Here is a 16325-nt window from a genome sequence, read left to right as displayed (position 1 = left end):
AAAATCAAAGAATTTAACCCACCTCCCTCTTGTCAGAGCTGAAATTTAAATAAAAACCTGTGATTTTGAGAACTATCCTTTGTGTGAGCAAAGTAGAGAACTTACGTGGCTAAAGGACCAGGCTATGGTCTCATAATGACCAGTGACTCAGTCAGTATCAGGACTCTACCCTGAAGAGCTTCAGTTCAAAAATGTTCCCACCCTCTGCACATGGCAGCTGGGTAGGAGAAAACAAAGGCATCCAGGTAGGTCACGTGACAAGCCACGGTTGCCATGATTGACCAACTGGACTTTCATAGTATTGCATGGCTATAGCAGGACTGGACCAAGAAAAAAAAAATCAAGAAAGGACACATAGAAACATAGCATCTGTGTAAGGGCTCAAGGGCTAACATTTGCAGAGTATCGGAACATATTAGAGCATATTTATTCATTCGTTCAACAAGCCAGTATTGAGTGCTCTCTATTTGCCAAGCATTCATCCACTCTCTGGAGAGCCGACCTCAGTTTCAATAGAATAACAGAGTACCTCAGATATTCTTCTTTAATCATCGTGGGAAATATTCTTCGCACACCACCAAGTGGTAGTCACCTTTTACTCTACGAATTTTTGAATTTACAAACCAATTAAGATTTATAACAGCATATTCCACACGTATTAGCATATTAGGCTCTGCTTCCTAGTATCAGTGTGAACCTTGGGAACATTTTTTAACCGCTCTGGGCCTCAATTTCCTTATCTGTAAAGTACTGGTACAAAGAATATCAAGCTAATAGGGTGGCCATGAGGATTGATAGCCAATGGTTTTCAAGTAGCTAGAAGGATGTCTGGTTCGCAATCACTATAAAGTGCTACCTATCAGTGAAAGTAAACTGAGGCTCCAAGATCAGATTTCTTCAAAGATGGTGCCTGGACCACCTGAGTCAAAATCTCTTAGGGTAGTTGTTAAAAAAGGCGATTCCTGGGTCGCCTATCTACTGAATCAGAATCTCAGGAGAAACATTGCCACGTAGCAATGAGAAAGAATGAAATATGGCCTTTTGTAGCAACATGGATGGAACTGGAGAGTGCTATCCTAAGTGAGATAAGTCATACAGAGAAAGACAGATACTTTATGTTTTCACTGTTATGTGTATCCTGAGAAACTTAACAGAAGACCACGGGGGAGGGGGAAAAAAAAGTTAGAGAGGGAGGGAGCCAAACCATAAGAGACTCTTAAAAACTGAGAATAAACTGAGGGTTGATGGGGGGTGGGAGGTGGGGGAGGGTGGGTGATGGGTATTGAGGAGGACACCTGTTGGGATGAGCACTGGGTGTTATATGGAAGCCAATTTGACAATAAATTTCATATTAGAAAAAAAAAGAATCTCAGGAGAATCTCTGGTTATTACGAGACCTCCTTGCCTTTCAGGTGATTCTTATGTACATAAATGTTTGAGAAGCCCTGTCTTGGAGAAGAGACCTGCTCATCTCTCAGTGGTAGTATCTTCGCCGACCAGCAGATGAAAGACAGGTGGGTCCTCCAGAAAGAACTCAGTCCCTGGCATATAGCAGAGTGCCAAAAAAAATGGAATTTTAAGTGGTTCTTTTCAAGCTAACAAGTCGTCCTAATAATAGAACCAGAATTTCAATGCATGTCTGTGACTCTTAAGGCCTGCTTCAGCCACCCCACCAGCAGGAATAAAAATGTACCCGGGAGAAACTCACCTGCCTCTAAATGGAGTGGAATGAAATCTCTCAGAACATCTTCGTCACTCGTGTTGGACGTCAGGCCACCTTTTCCATTAAACCAGAGCATCATTTCTGGCACTAATTTGTGGTGGTCCCCTTTATCCTAAGGAAGTTTTGTGCTGAAGGGCAGACCCTTGGGTGTCTGTTAGAAGGGTGGGTGGGGCCTGCCAAAGCCAACGTTTCTAATTGAAAGCATCTGTCTAGCATGTAAGACCTCACTTTGGAGCCGTAGTTAAGAGCTGAAGGCTGTTAAGAGCTCACACCAGGAACACTGCCTGCAACCAGGATGGCCTTTTGGTCCAACCATATCACTTCTGAGATTTTTCTTTAGATGGGGGTTTAATGGTCAGAAGGGGACAAGGTCAACCAGCCTGAGCTCTTCAACAAGTCAATGTTAAAGGGGGGAAATAGAGGGGGTAGGGACTACTTTAGATTAAAAGACACTTGGGGCGCCTGGGTGGCGCAGTCGGTTAAGCGTCCGACTTCAGCCAGGTCACGATCTCGCGGTCCGTGAGTTCGAGCCCCGCGTCGGGCTCTGGGCTGATGGCTCAGAGCCTGGAGCCTCTTTCCGATTCTGTGTCTCCCTCTCTCTCTGCCCCTCCCCCGTTCATGCTCTGTCTCTCTCTGTTCCAAAAATAAATAAACGTTGAAAAAAAAAAATTTAAAAAAAAAAAAAATAAATAAAAGACACTTAAGAGATAAGTAACAGCCATAGGTGATTCAGCCTCTTGCTCGGGGTCTGATTTGAAAAAAAAAACACTATATAAGAATATGAAAGCATTTTGCACAATTGAGAAATTTCCGACTAAACTTAGTATTAGGTAATATTAGCAAATTATATTTAATTTAGTTATGTATGATAATTTGATGGTTATATAGGGAAATGTCCTCATGTTTATGAAAAACATATGATGTAGTGTTAGGCCAAAATGTCAGGATGAAAGTTTTATTTTTAAATGCTTAAGAAAAATATAGATTAAGTATATTTGGCTAAACATAAACAGGCTAAATGTAGATGCTAGTCATACAATGATATTCATTATACAATCCATTTTAAGGCTTTCTTGTTTTGCAACTTTACACAACAAAAAGCAAATAAAAAAACCTTGAATTGGACACTTTGAGCCCGACAAATCCACTTCTAGAAATTTGTCGATATTTATGTGTTTATTAAACAAATGTGCCAAGCAGTAAGAAAATAATTAGGTAAGTATTTAAGTTGAGTTTTGCAGTGTTATGTGTAATAGATAAAAACTAATTTTTTCTTTTGAAAAAATTTTTAAGTTTATTTATTTATTTTGAGAGAGAGAGAAAACATGAGTAGGGAAGAGGCAAAGAGAGAGGGAGAAAGAGAATCCCAAGCAGGCTCTGCACTGCGAGCACAGAGCCTGATCATGAGGCTTGATCTCACATACTGCAGGATTGTGACCTGAGCCAAAATCAAGAGTCAGACACTTAACTGACTGAGCCACCCAGGTGCCCCCCAAAAAATAATTTTTTGAAAAGCTAAATGTCCAACAATTAGATACTGCTGAACGGTGGGGGGCCTGGGTGGCTCAGTCGGCTAAGCATCTGACTTCGGCTCAGGTCATGATCTTACAGTTCGTGAGTTCAAGCCCTACGGTTTGCTAACGGTTCAGAGCCTGGAACCTGCTTCAGATTCTGTGCCTCCCTCTCTCTCTGCCCCTCCCCCACTAGCGCTCTGTCTCTCTCTCTCTTTCTCTCTCAAAAATAAACATTAAAAAATTTAAAAAAAAAAGACACTGCTAAATGAATTGCAGTTCATGTATACAATGGGGAGGTGTGCATCTCATAAAGACAATGAACGATATAGGTGCCTGTTTCCAGAGTCGTGAAGCCATATGTGCAAAATAAAATTGTTACATGAAAAAAGCAGATACAAAAGAGCATGCAGGCTGTTTTTGTGAGATATTTTGTAAAAAAAAAAAAAAAAAAAAAAAATATATATATATATATATATTTAATACTGATTTTACAAGCTGATCTCAATTGAGAACTTACTAGTTTCTAGTGCCTGGGCCACATCATGATTATTTCATAATTATCAGCATTGTCCAGATTGGGAAGTTGAGGCACAGAGAAGTTCAGTCACTTGCCCAATATCTTCCAGCTAAAAGAAAATTGAAACCTACGTCTGTGGGATTTCTAGGCCCAAAGCCCTTGTGCTCTGCCCTGGGTCTCTATCCAGGCAGACAATCAGCCCCAACGCCAGTCTTAACACTGGTTCTGACTGTATGATGGGAAGATGAGTACTTGTATTCCTGATATGTTTCCCTATAGCTTTTATTTTTTTCTATAACACTAATACCTGGGGCTCCTTATATAAATTTAGGAACGAATCATTAAAAAAAAAAAAAAAAAAAAGGAAAAAAACGCAACAAGGAGCAGAATTCTCCTGATCTGGGCACAGACATCCACCATCGTCTGTGTGATGCTGTCTGTCTACTCTGCGGCCGCCCTGGGAGGCTGTTTCTAGGGACCTGCTCTGATTTTCTCTGGGTACATGTGCCTGGCTGAAACCCAGTGTGTCTAATGTTGTCAAACCTCTTGCCGAACTTCCCTTATAATATCTTCCACTTTGTTGTAGGTCGTATTTGCCAAAGGTCATTTGGCATTTCTCTCGCGCCACATGCTTTTCTTCATATAGGACTTGTCTGTGATCTTGCTATTCCCCCATCAAAAGATGGTGTCTACGGGCGTCTGGGTGGCTCAGTCAGTTGAGCGTCTGACTTCGGTTCAGGTCACGATCTCGCGGTTCACGAGTTCAAGTCCCACGTCGGGCTTCGTGCTGACAGCTCTGAGCCTGGAGCCTGCATCAGATTCTGTGTCTCCCTCTCTCTCTGCCCTCCCCCCACTCAAAAATAAATAAACATTTTTCAAAAATGAAGAAAAAAAAAGAGATGGTGTCTACATCCCTTCCTTAGAACCTAATGGAAGCCTGTGACTGCCTTAATCAATACAGGAAGGCACAAGTGATTCTATGTAACCTCCCAAGCTCCATCATGAAAAAAAACATACAGATTCTACCTGATTCTTCTTCTTCAGGACGTTTGCTGTTGGGATGCAACCACCATGCTTTGAGGAAGTCCAGGCCACATGAAGAGGCCGTGTGTTAGTGTTGTAGTTGACAATCCAAGCTGAGCTCCTAACCAACAGTCACTATCACCCAGCAGCCATGTAAGTGAGGAAGCCTTTGAGAGGACCCTGGCCCCAGCACTCCTGACCACGATTATCCAAGGCATCCAAGCAAGAACCACCCTGTTGAGCCCTACTCACCTCTGGAACCAAAAGAAATAATAATAAGTTGTTATCTCATATCACAAAGTTTGGGATATTTTGTTCCTTGGCAATAGATAACAAACAGAATTGTATAGCACATTACAGTTTATGAAGCATTTTTATGTTCCCTTTCATACAATCGTTACAATTCTGTGGGTGTAGTTAAGATCATAAGAGCCTCTTTAGAGGGGAAAAAACTGGGGCTTTGGGAGTTTGGACTCTGGGATAATTAGTATCAGACATCTGGGTCCAAGTCCTACTTCAGGTACTTACGGTCCTAAGAGTTAAGTTTTGAAAAACTCAGTTTCTTCATCTATAAACTGGGTAGAATGATATTCCCAGCCTAACCGAGCTGAGCAGTGGGTTGTCTAATGCATGTGCAGTGATTACCATGGGCCAATCTCAGTAAATGCTTCTACTTTTCAGGCTCCAAACCTTGGAGGGATCCTTGACTCCTTCCTTCATTTGTCACATTCAACCAAGCATATTCTAGCATTCCAGCCCCAGAATATATGCAGAACTTCACAATGTTTCCCAGTTCCTACTGGTCCAAGCTCCAGCTATCCTCCCGGATTAGGGCAGTAGTTCCAATGGTCTCTCAGCTCTGCACTCACCTTCCCAGGAGTCTCTTTTCAATACAGATGCAGAAGTGACCCTCCAGTCAGAACACCACGTCGTGTCACATCTCTTCTCAGAATTCCCAGTGGCTCCTCACTCTGCTCCAAGCAAATGCCACAGTCCTTCCATTAGAGAGCCAGCGGAATGTGCACAGTCTCACTGCTCTTATCTCTTCCACCTCATCTACTTCAACCCTTCCACCCCGCCCACTTCCCTTCTGCCTGGCTGGCCATTTACTCACTCTCCAGCCTGCAGCCCTGAGTCCTTTGCACTTTGCCATTCCCTCTACCTGGAAGACTTTTTCTGTGGATGTCTACCAGGCTCACTCCCTCCCCTCCTTCAAGATTTTGCTCACATGGTAGCTCTTACTGAGGCTTTCCGGGACCATCCTATTTAAAATGGCAACTGTTCTTAACACCCCCAGAACTTCCTACCCACCTCGCCTCATTTATAGTCTCTTTAGTGCTCATCACCATCAGATATACCGTATTCTTCAGCTTATTTAGTATTTGGTTATCTTTGCTCCACCCACCTCCACTAGAGTGTAGTCTCCATGAGGACAGAGATTTCTGCCATTTTTGTTTATTACTGAAGTCCCAGAATCTAGAGTAGTGCCGGGCATACAGTAGGTGATCAATAAGTGTTTGTTGATCATAAATGAGTGCTTGACAAACGGTAAAAAAGTACAGTTATTGTTGTATTATCAACTGGGATTAAAGCCCAGGTTTCTGACTATCTACTATAGTGGGTTGAATACTGACCTCACAAAAGATATGAGGAAGTCTTGACCCCATGACCTATAAAGGTGACTTTGTTTGGTAAAGGGCTTTTTTGTGGATATAATTAAGAATCTGAAGATGAGATCATGCTGAATGTAGGGACGCCTAAATCCAGTGACAAGTGTACTTGTCAGAAGAGGAGAAGGTGACTGATAGGAAGAGGGTGGCAGAGATTACAGGCAGAGATGTATGTATCCACGAGCCAAGGAACACCAAGGACTGCCATGCAGCCACCAGAACCTGGGAGAGAGGCATGGAACATACCATCCCTCAGAGCCTCCAGAGGAACCAACCCTGCCAACACCCCATTTCAGACTGTAAGCCTCCAGGCTGGGAGAGAGTAAATATCTATTGTTGCCTATCAGGTTTCAGGTGATTTTTTTATGGGTGCCCTAGGAAACATACATCTCCTTGGACACCAAAGTTGTCTCCAGTTTGTCCTAGCTGTCTGGACTTGACCTTAGTTTTTCAACTGGCCTCGTCATAACTACACCCCCTTTTGCACGTGGACAAGCATGCCGGCATGACCTCAACTCCCAGTCCGCACACTGTTTGGGCCACTTCCCTCTCCAGCCCAGCCTGGCTTCTGGTCCTCACGCTCCCCAGCTTGTCTAGACCAGGCCTTGGTACTGCTGCAAGTTGCTGATGAAGCTCTTTGGTCCCGTCTTTCTGCCTATGTTTCTGATTCCTGTCTCCAGACCTAAGTGGACTGGATATGATACAGCATCCGGAGCCAGAACAATTGGCCTCCCGAGCCCCAGCCTGTCTGCGGGGCTGGCTGCGAATCGCCCCGGGGCCCCATACCTGCTGGTGATCTCACCACCCCTCAGAACCCATTGGCCAGACTGCATTAATAGAGTGCTGGAAGGACCTTGGTTTCCTGTAACTTTTCCCAGCCTGATGTCTGCTGTGATGTTTAATTTATGCTGTAAGAAATGAAAGAAGCGTACTCCTTCCTGCTTAAAATCTTTACATCCGCTGAGATCTCCAGCGTTGTTCCTGTACGATGGAGGCAAAGTATCGGGAGGAAGATTCTGTCTGAATCCAGAAAGGTTCAACAACTCCCTCCTCCCACCAGGTTGGAGCCGCATCATTTCAGATGTCCCAAACCTCTAGATAAATCCCTCCTTACCCAGGTAGCTGAATTTCAAAACCCCTTTCTTCTTAACCTTCGAACAGGCATCGGCAACTGAAGAGATGGATTTCCAAATGCCTTTGGCTTCCTGCTAAACAAGCTGCCATGCTCTCCTTCCCAGTCTACCCTAATTTTTCAAGTCTCCCCCCAAGGAACGCAAGATGAAATGGAGACACCTATCTCTTTCGCATCATTCTTTATACCTGTATGGAGCAGTAAGCCATCACGTCATAAAAAACAAGTAAATAAATAAGCAGAGCATTCGTCAAAGGGAAATCTTTATCTCGTTGAATAGCTGATGGCTAAGAAAAACAGTGTCCTCTCTGTGCTGGAAATTTTTCAGTCCAAAAAAAGAATTCCACTCAATGGAACCAAAATGTATTGAGTACGTCTCTGTACCTGAAATGGTTCAAGAAAGGCCAGCCCTCTCTCGCATGTACAGTCCTGAAGGGCAAAGACTTTTTAGCTGTGCTCAATGTAGCCATAGTGCTCTGAATGGTCCCAACACATAGTAGGTCCTCAATAAACACACGATGAATGTGGAATCCTTAGGAAAGAAAGCAACTGGAGATTCTGGGAGAAACTTCCAGAAGGAGTCCTAAAATTCCAAAGTGGCAGGACCTCTTTGGGACCATCTAGTCTACCCCTCAAATTTCATTAATGGTAACAACAGCCAGCACTTATTGTTGAGTGCCGGGCACTCAACTGAGCATTTAAAATTTATTGCCTTATTTAATCCTATCCCAATCCTCATTTTATTTTTTTTTATTTATTTTTTATTTTTTTTTAACGTTTATTTATTTTTGAGACATCGAGAGACAAAGCATGAACGGGGGAGGGTCAGAGAGAGGGAGACACAGAATCCGAAACAGGCTCCAGGCTCTGAGCCATCAGCACAGAGCCCGACGCGGGGCTCGAACTCACGGACCGTGAGATCGTGACCTGAGCCGAAGTCGGCCGCTTAACTGACTGAGCCACCCAGGCGCCCCCCAATCCTCATTTTATACATGAGGCGATGAAAATCACAGAGGGTATCAGATCAGAGTAAACAGGTAAAGAGTAACCTAAGGGCACACAACTGGTGAATGGCCAAGTCAGGATTTGCAACCAGTGCTTTGAGACCAGGGCCGGTACTTTTTAATTCTGTGCTATATTGTCACTTTTTACAGTTCAGTAAGCTGAAGCCAGGAAAGAGGAAGAGGTCACCCTAATTTTCATGCTAAAACGCGGCAAAGAAAGCCCAAACTTGGCATTACTGGATCTCTAACTTGGTGTTCCTGGTATAGGACCACACTGCCTCTTAGCACTTGTAAAACCAGGATTCAAAACCTTCAGCTCTTTTCAGAAAAAGTGCTTTCTTATCTTGCTACTCTTTCCTCTGGGGTTGAGAAAGAAATCTCGTTGGTGCCTTTTAAGAAGAAATTTAAAAATCAAAAAATTCTTTTGGGAAAAGGCAACATGTTTGATCATCAAAAGAAAAAAAAGACTTTTATTCACATAGACAAAGTTAACCTGTTTAAAATATTAATATACTGTTTATATACTGCCTTTCTTCCAGGAACTGAAAGAGTTTAATATAGCTCATTAATTCTTGGACCATTTCTGTAAGGAAAGAAAGCAAGCATCATTATCTATATTTTAATATGAGAAGGAAACTGAAGCATAGAATCAACTAGATAGTCGGGAAATACCGCCAATTCAGATTCCAAGCCAAAAGGGAAAGACATGATCATTAAGTCACACTATAGCTGGAATGTTCACTGGATGTGGATCATTTCCCTGAAGTCCATTGATCTTTCTTGAGTACTAGATGCCTCAAGAAGTCCGTGGTGTCATACCATTAATCAGTGAACCCTGTGATTTATAGCATTTTTCTTGAAGTAAAAGTCAAAATAAGTGATTCTCAAACCTGAGCATCCATGAGCATCAGCAGGAGGGAGAAAACACACATCGTTGGCCCCCACCCTCAGAATTTCTGATCCAATAGATCTGGAGTAGATCAAGATCTTGCAGTCTCACAAGTCGTGGCCCATGGCCAACAGTTCAGAACCACCCTTCTGTTACAGACGGTCCTACGGGAATCCAGCACTCAGATCTGGAAGTAAAGCTGTTACGGGCTTGCGTCCTGGCTCTTCAAGTTTACTTAATTCTTTCATACTTCTATTTTTTCTTTGGAAAAACCGGAGATTATGATAATAGCTTTAACAGTGTATGGCAGAGAAAGAGTGCTCCATAATTGTTGGTTACCCTCATTTTGTCATGACTCAGACCACACACACTTAGCAATCTTCCTTGGTGCTACAGAGCTCTCACTAACAAGGTATCATAAATTAGGAAATATCCCTTCTAAGAAGTTGGGCAGTCCCCAGGGAAATTAACATCAGGCAGAAATCTTAATTATGAGAATGACCATTAAACTCATAGGTCCTGAAACTTTGATCAACGGGTATATCGCTTTAGGATACAGACTTCCAAGACTTGCTTTACAAGTTCTGTGAGCAAGGGTAGAGACCCTAACTTTGATACGTTTCCAGAGACTTAAATAACAAATTATCAATGTTCATGACGCTGGTGAGAATAACTATGTTTGGTGGAGGTATCTGCGGTAATGCTGAGCTCTGAATTTTAATGAAGGAGATTTTCCTCTGTTCCTAGGCTACACTTGTTCCCCACCTAGAAGAAAGGATGCTGTGTATGTGCTGCATGATAATGACATGCTAAAATTTTTGCCCAGGTTTCCACAATTCCTCCGGAGCAATGGAGGAGATGGTACTGTGTGTTTAAATCAGATCACCTAAAATCCCATTGCTGGCCCCTTCGAAGGCATAGGGGGGGGAATGATTCAGATAATTTATACTAATGTTCCTTTCAAGTAGTTAATAGGCTTCATGTTGTTCATGGCACTTTATGGACATGAACAGGTAATGCTATGGATTTTTAAAAAGTGCTTGAGTGCTAGCTCAGCAGCTCGTTCATGACCAGTCCTGCACCTCTCCCCAGACTGCATCCTTCTCCAACCTACGAGGCTGGGTGCACACCCTATCCCCGATCACTATGGCAGGGCATCAGTTTTACATCTTTGCGCACAAATTGAATTCCCGAAGGTAACTACAAAAACTCATCCTAAGTTATAACACACAGAGCTAATTTACTTTACTGGCCCCTAATGAAGGACACTACAGGTATTTGCGCCCATTTGTTGCCCCTCCCCTTGAATCTAGACCAGCTCTGTGACCAACAAAATGCAGCAGAAATGATGATGTGCTTCAGTGGTAAGAAAGCCTATGGCTTCTGCTTTTGTTCTGTGGGGGAAGCCTGCTATCAGGTAAGATATGACCACCGTAAAACTGCCATGCCATGAGAAGTCCAAACTAGTCATGTAGAGAGGGGCATGTGGAAGAGGACCCCAAGCCAGGAGCCCCGGAGGGATTCCCAGCCGACAGCCTGCACCGGCCTGCCAGCCATGTGAATGAGGCCATCTTGAATGTAGAGACTTCAGCCCCCCTGGAGCAGCCGAACTGTGATTTGGGAACACATAAATAAAATAGTTTTTGTATAAGCCTCCGAGTTTGGTGTATTTCATTAGGCAACAACAGATAACCAAAAGAGCTAACTCCAAGCATAGCCCAGCCCTGCTCCGCGTATGCAGACTGTGGAAACATTCGTCCTGATACAGCCTTAACTAGCCCACAATCTTTTATCTGGTGCTTTGTAAACCATATCGATTCCAAGTGAAAAATTACACATGCATTATTTGATACTCGTTTCTGACAACAATTTTCTTTTACCATTTTGTTCTCACCCCTTTTGTTTTGGTTTTTACGTCGGGAAGAACCCAAGAAGAGTTTTTCGTTTTGTTTTGGTTTTGGTTTTTTATGCCGTTCTGACAGTCAAATAATCTAGGCCTGGCATTTAATTACTTCTCATCCCTTGTTATCATAAAAGCATCAGAAAAAATGGAATTGTCAAGTACACAAAGGTGATGACCTGCTTAAGCTGATGGTTTCATGTGCATTTAAAACTGAATGTACTTCAGTGCTTTGGGGTCTGTGACCCATTCCATCCTCTGGCCTTATATTACCTGCCTTGGTAGAGCTACACGTTTCTCTAGGTTATGGGGACAACTACGCAGAGTCAAAATTTCTAACAGTTCATCTGTAACACCATTCAGAAGTCTACCACTGGTCTTTTCCAAATGAGAGAAAGCACACAAAATCCAAATGCACAGATCAGCAAACTGTCACTACGTAAATATTTGTAAAATCGTATCTGTTCTCTTTTAAACCCTGAGGAAAAACTCGTACACATCCGGTTGTAACAACGAGAGACTTCCTTTCAAAGTGTCTTCATTCTCCATGGAACCCTTTCTCCAGATCTCACATGCCCTCTAAATTTTTCTTCCCTCCGGAGAACGGCAGATGATTGCATTAACTGTTTGCTAATTCCATCCTGCAACTAGGGAGACTAGAAAACGTATTAAGACTATGTGTTTACCTTTGCAACAGTGGGGTTTTCCAGAACTTCTGCAAGCAGATCCTTTAACCTCATGAAATGTTTCCTGAGAATTGAATAGGGGGAGGCATATACCTACAAGGAAAATGAACTGCATGGCACGCTTGTCTGCTGCTGCCTACAGGGAGGCGCAGAAAGCGCGCTGGACAGACTCAATGTGCACTTGGTCTGCAATTAATTCCATGGCTTCCTGGGCAAACGATTGCATGTTGAAGCCTCAGATTCCCCATCTGTGAAAGGAGCGTAGGGATACCTAAGCATGCGTGCGGATAAACAAGATGTTTGAGGAAGCACATTGACATGTGCTCTACAAAGTCAAAGAACTGTCCTTACTGTTGCTATTATTATAACATTCTTAATCTGCCCTAAGTATGAAGAATGGCAACCACGTGTTGACTCTTGTTATGCTCTCTTTGCATGAAAACATCGTTACTTGCCATGGTAGTTGTATGATCTTGGACACGTTATGCTCTCCTCTCGAAGGCTTTGTTTCCTCCCCAGCTGATATGAAGACATAGTTGTGGGGATCAAGTGAAATAGCCTGGGAGCATAGCACTGATGACTTTTGCACTCCGCCCCACACTGCCTCTAGTCCCTGAGTGTTTCAACTAGGGCTTTACCACCACAGACTGTTGTGTTCCTTTTGCATCTAGGTTCCAACATGGCGCAGCGGCTGTTGATGTGCCTCCCTGCCCCATATCCCCGCAGTCCGGGTCTAAGCTGACCTGCAGCTACAGTGGACAGTTCCTGGCCACGTTGTATCTTGAGTGTCTTTTTACTTTGCCATCTGGGATTCCTTTGGTGTCCCAGGTGCTCACTTAGCCCATGCCTTGGGGAAAATTTCAACCAATGTCGTATAGAAGCTGGTAGACACCAAACTTCTCTTTGAGACACTTCTAACCTGCCATCTAGAGGACTCCTTACATGATGGTCAAGAATATTGAAATTCATTTGTTTATATTTGTAACCTGCTCATTAACGTTCCTTTTAATGGGCTTTCATCTATCCTCTCCCTCACTTTTCCCATTCCTTCACTTGAACTTCCAGGTTTACTTCCCAAATAAGCAAATAAGCCAAAAACCACATCTCAAGGTGTGCTCTTGGGAAATCCCAAACTACGAAACCATACAAAGTTTGAGGTAGGTGTGCCTAATTCACTAAGGCTGTCATTAGCCCATCCTTTAGCTGTAAGGCAGACTGGAAACCTGGGTGCCTGACATTTCGGCTTCCAGTGAGACGAATCCTCTCAGTTCTGCCTCCGTAGTATCCTTATTTTCTATATTCTCCAAGCAAGTGAAGTCTTTTTAGTATATATATATATATATATATATACTTTTTAGTATATATATATATATATATATATACTTTTTAGTGTATATATATATATATATATATATATACTTTTTAGTATATATATATATATATATATACTTTTTAGTATATATATATACTTTTTAGTATATATATATATATACTTTTTAGTATATATATATATATACTAAAAAATTAAAAAATGTCTCCTATTCAGTATTTCTTTTATCAACAGAAGAAAGTACACCTAGCTTCATATTCCTCTGGCATGTAAATATCTTGTAAAAATGTGAACATCGTTTTTATCTTTACAGTGGTGGTTCTAAAAATCTGTTTATAAGTCTTCATTGCACCACAGCTCCCTCCTGGATCCTCATGAGATTTCCATGGCCTGTTTGGTCTGTTATTAGATTCAACCAGCAGACTCCCTTTGTGTTAACCCAAAGCCTAGAAGAACAAATGAGTCACTGCCTTTGGTCCTTAACTTGTCTGCTATCTAGTTATGGAAGCAATCATACACATACATAGCTCTGATTCAAGGACCCTGGCTAATGCTATAATATAGGTACCGAAGTCAGGAAACTGGGAAAAGGAAAGATTTGTTTCCAGTGAGAATAAAAAACTTTAGCGTTTCACCATTTGCAGACTCTGGCATCTCTCAGTGATAAGCAACAAGACTAGCAAAAACCTAAGCACTAATCTGAAAACATGCAAAAAGTACTTTTAGACCCTTCAAACAATCTATAGCTGTGAGAGCATTTGTGCGAGCAACAGTCTGTCACGGATTTACAAGGAGCTCCTCCGGGCAAGTGCCAAGCAGTGCCCCAAGTGAGTCCCTGATTAACTGCAAGGTCAGGGCTGGTTCATGTAGGAAAGATGGCCCTGTAATTGACACAGTGTTGAAGCTCTGGCAAGACAAGGAGTTTGGGAGATTTCAACTGATTTTCATACTCCATGTATTTTCTTCATGCTTGGGAAGAAGCAGCTTTTTGATTTACAAAGGCAGGGATGGCTCATCTTGACACAGTGATGTTTTCTCTTCTTTAATAGCCACAACATACGACCACAAGATCAGGAGCTGATTTCACATAATGTTTTGGCACCTCTTCTATATGCATTCCCAATTCTAGCACATCATCTTTCCCATTCGTTGCAAAACCATGGGGCTTGTATCCCAACAGTAGACTTCCACCCATTCTCTTCCATCCATTACAACCTTTACCTCCCTGGTTTTGGATGTGGGTGGATCATATTCAGATTTTTGCCACTTTGTCTCTCTGTCTTCTGCTGCAAATTTTTCCTATCCAATCCAGTCATCTTTCCTCTGCCTAGAGCACCTTTCTGAGGCTTAATTCCAAGCAATATAATGGAGAGATTAAGAGAACAAGAGCTGGCACAGACTTGGAGTCTTGGCTCTGCAGATTAGAAGATATTAAATGGGAGTGATGATCTATGTCCATAGTTAGCAAATCTGGCCTGTCGCCTATTGGTGTAATAACCTTTTATTGGAATTAAGCCACTCCCACTCATTTACATGTTGTCAATGATTGTTTTCCTGCTGTAATGGCAGAGTTGGGTAGTTATGACAGGGATTATATGGCCCACAAAGCCTGAAATATTTATTATTTAGCCCTTACAGAAAATTTTTTGCCAATCCCTGATCTATCTCACAGAAGTGCTAGAAGAATTAAATATAAAAGTACATGAGAAGAAAACACTAATGTGCCTGACACATTATAAATGCTCAGTAAATGTGAGCTATTATCATCGTCATTATTTTAGAATCTCTGTTCACTGACTTCCATGTAATCAATTCACCCAATTAACCAGTGCTCTCTATTCCTTGTGTATAACATAATGACTGATGGTCAGGGCATACCAAAAATACTCAGCTAGTCAATCACCTCTTGCCACAATAGTGTATTTGCCTAGAGAAAATGGACTTGAGAACCACACATTTAATCCCTATCTATTCTAGTTTATCCCACATCTCAAGATTTCTATCAGATAGCTCTGCTTCAACATCCAATCTTCATATACCATAGGCCCCAAAGTATATATTTTTATCCTCTCCCAAATGGGCATTCCCTCCTGAATTCCAAATCTCTATCAATGAACTACTCTTAATGCAGTCTGGAACCAAGTTTAAAGATTCAGAGAATATCGGAACTCACAAAACATTAGAATTCTGTCTCCTTAAACCAGAAGAAAATCATATAATTCAGCTGTCTTACTTCTTATAAATCGTTTTGTTTCTTCATTTAAGGCATCTATTTGTAGCCAAATTTTATTTCTTCTTCTCTTTTAATTGTTTCCTTTTCGTACTATTTATCCACTTCCATCTGTACCGCTCCCCTTTCATGAAAACATCCTCTCCTTTATTCACTTACTCCATCATTTATTTATCCCTCTGATATTTATTGAACATGATTAAGTGGCACGTGTTGAGTTGAGGCACTGGGGATATGACAGTGAATAACACTCAGCACCTGCCCTGCAGAATTACCACAAATATTATGGAACTGAATTCTCATTGGGAATAATGAAAACAATGAAATCCTGGTAAGCAGATTGCTCATTCACTTCTCCACCCCTCTGACAGTGGAATTCAGCTTTTTTGGAGTTCTAGATACTTTACATTGGTTGGAATGTATTCATTTGTCTGCATTTAGATATAGTCTATAAGGAAACATATCTTCTGCTTGTACCATGAACTTCTCACAGTTTATTTCAAAAATTTCCACAGTGGTTTGGTTTTATCCATTGGTTTTTTAAAAAACACAACCCACAGATTTCTTGCATTCTACAGAGCTTCTTTGAGTAACAACACTTCAGGAAGGAAAAGGAATAGAAGCAAATGGAAGGGCTTTTCCCTTCAAGTGCACAATGTATCAATCATGATATGTTACCCACTTATAACATCTTGAATAATGAGGAC

The sequence above is a fragment of the Prionailurus viverrinus genome, chromosome A2, assembly GCF_022837055.1.
Source record: "Prionailurus viverrinus isolate Anna chromosome A2, UM_Priviv_1.0, whole genome shotgun sequence".
Lineage (NCBI taxonomy): Eukaryota > Metazoa > Chordata > Mammalia > Carnivora > Felidae > Prionailurus > Prionailurus viverrinus.
Note: the sequence above shows the minus strand (reverse complement) of the source record.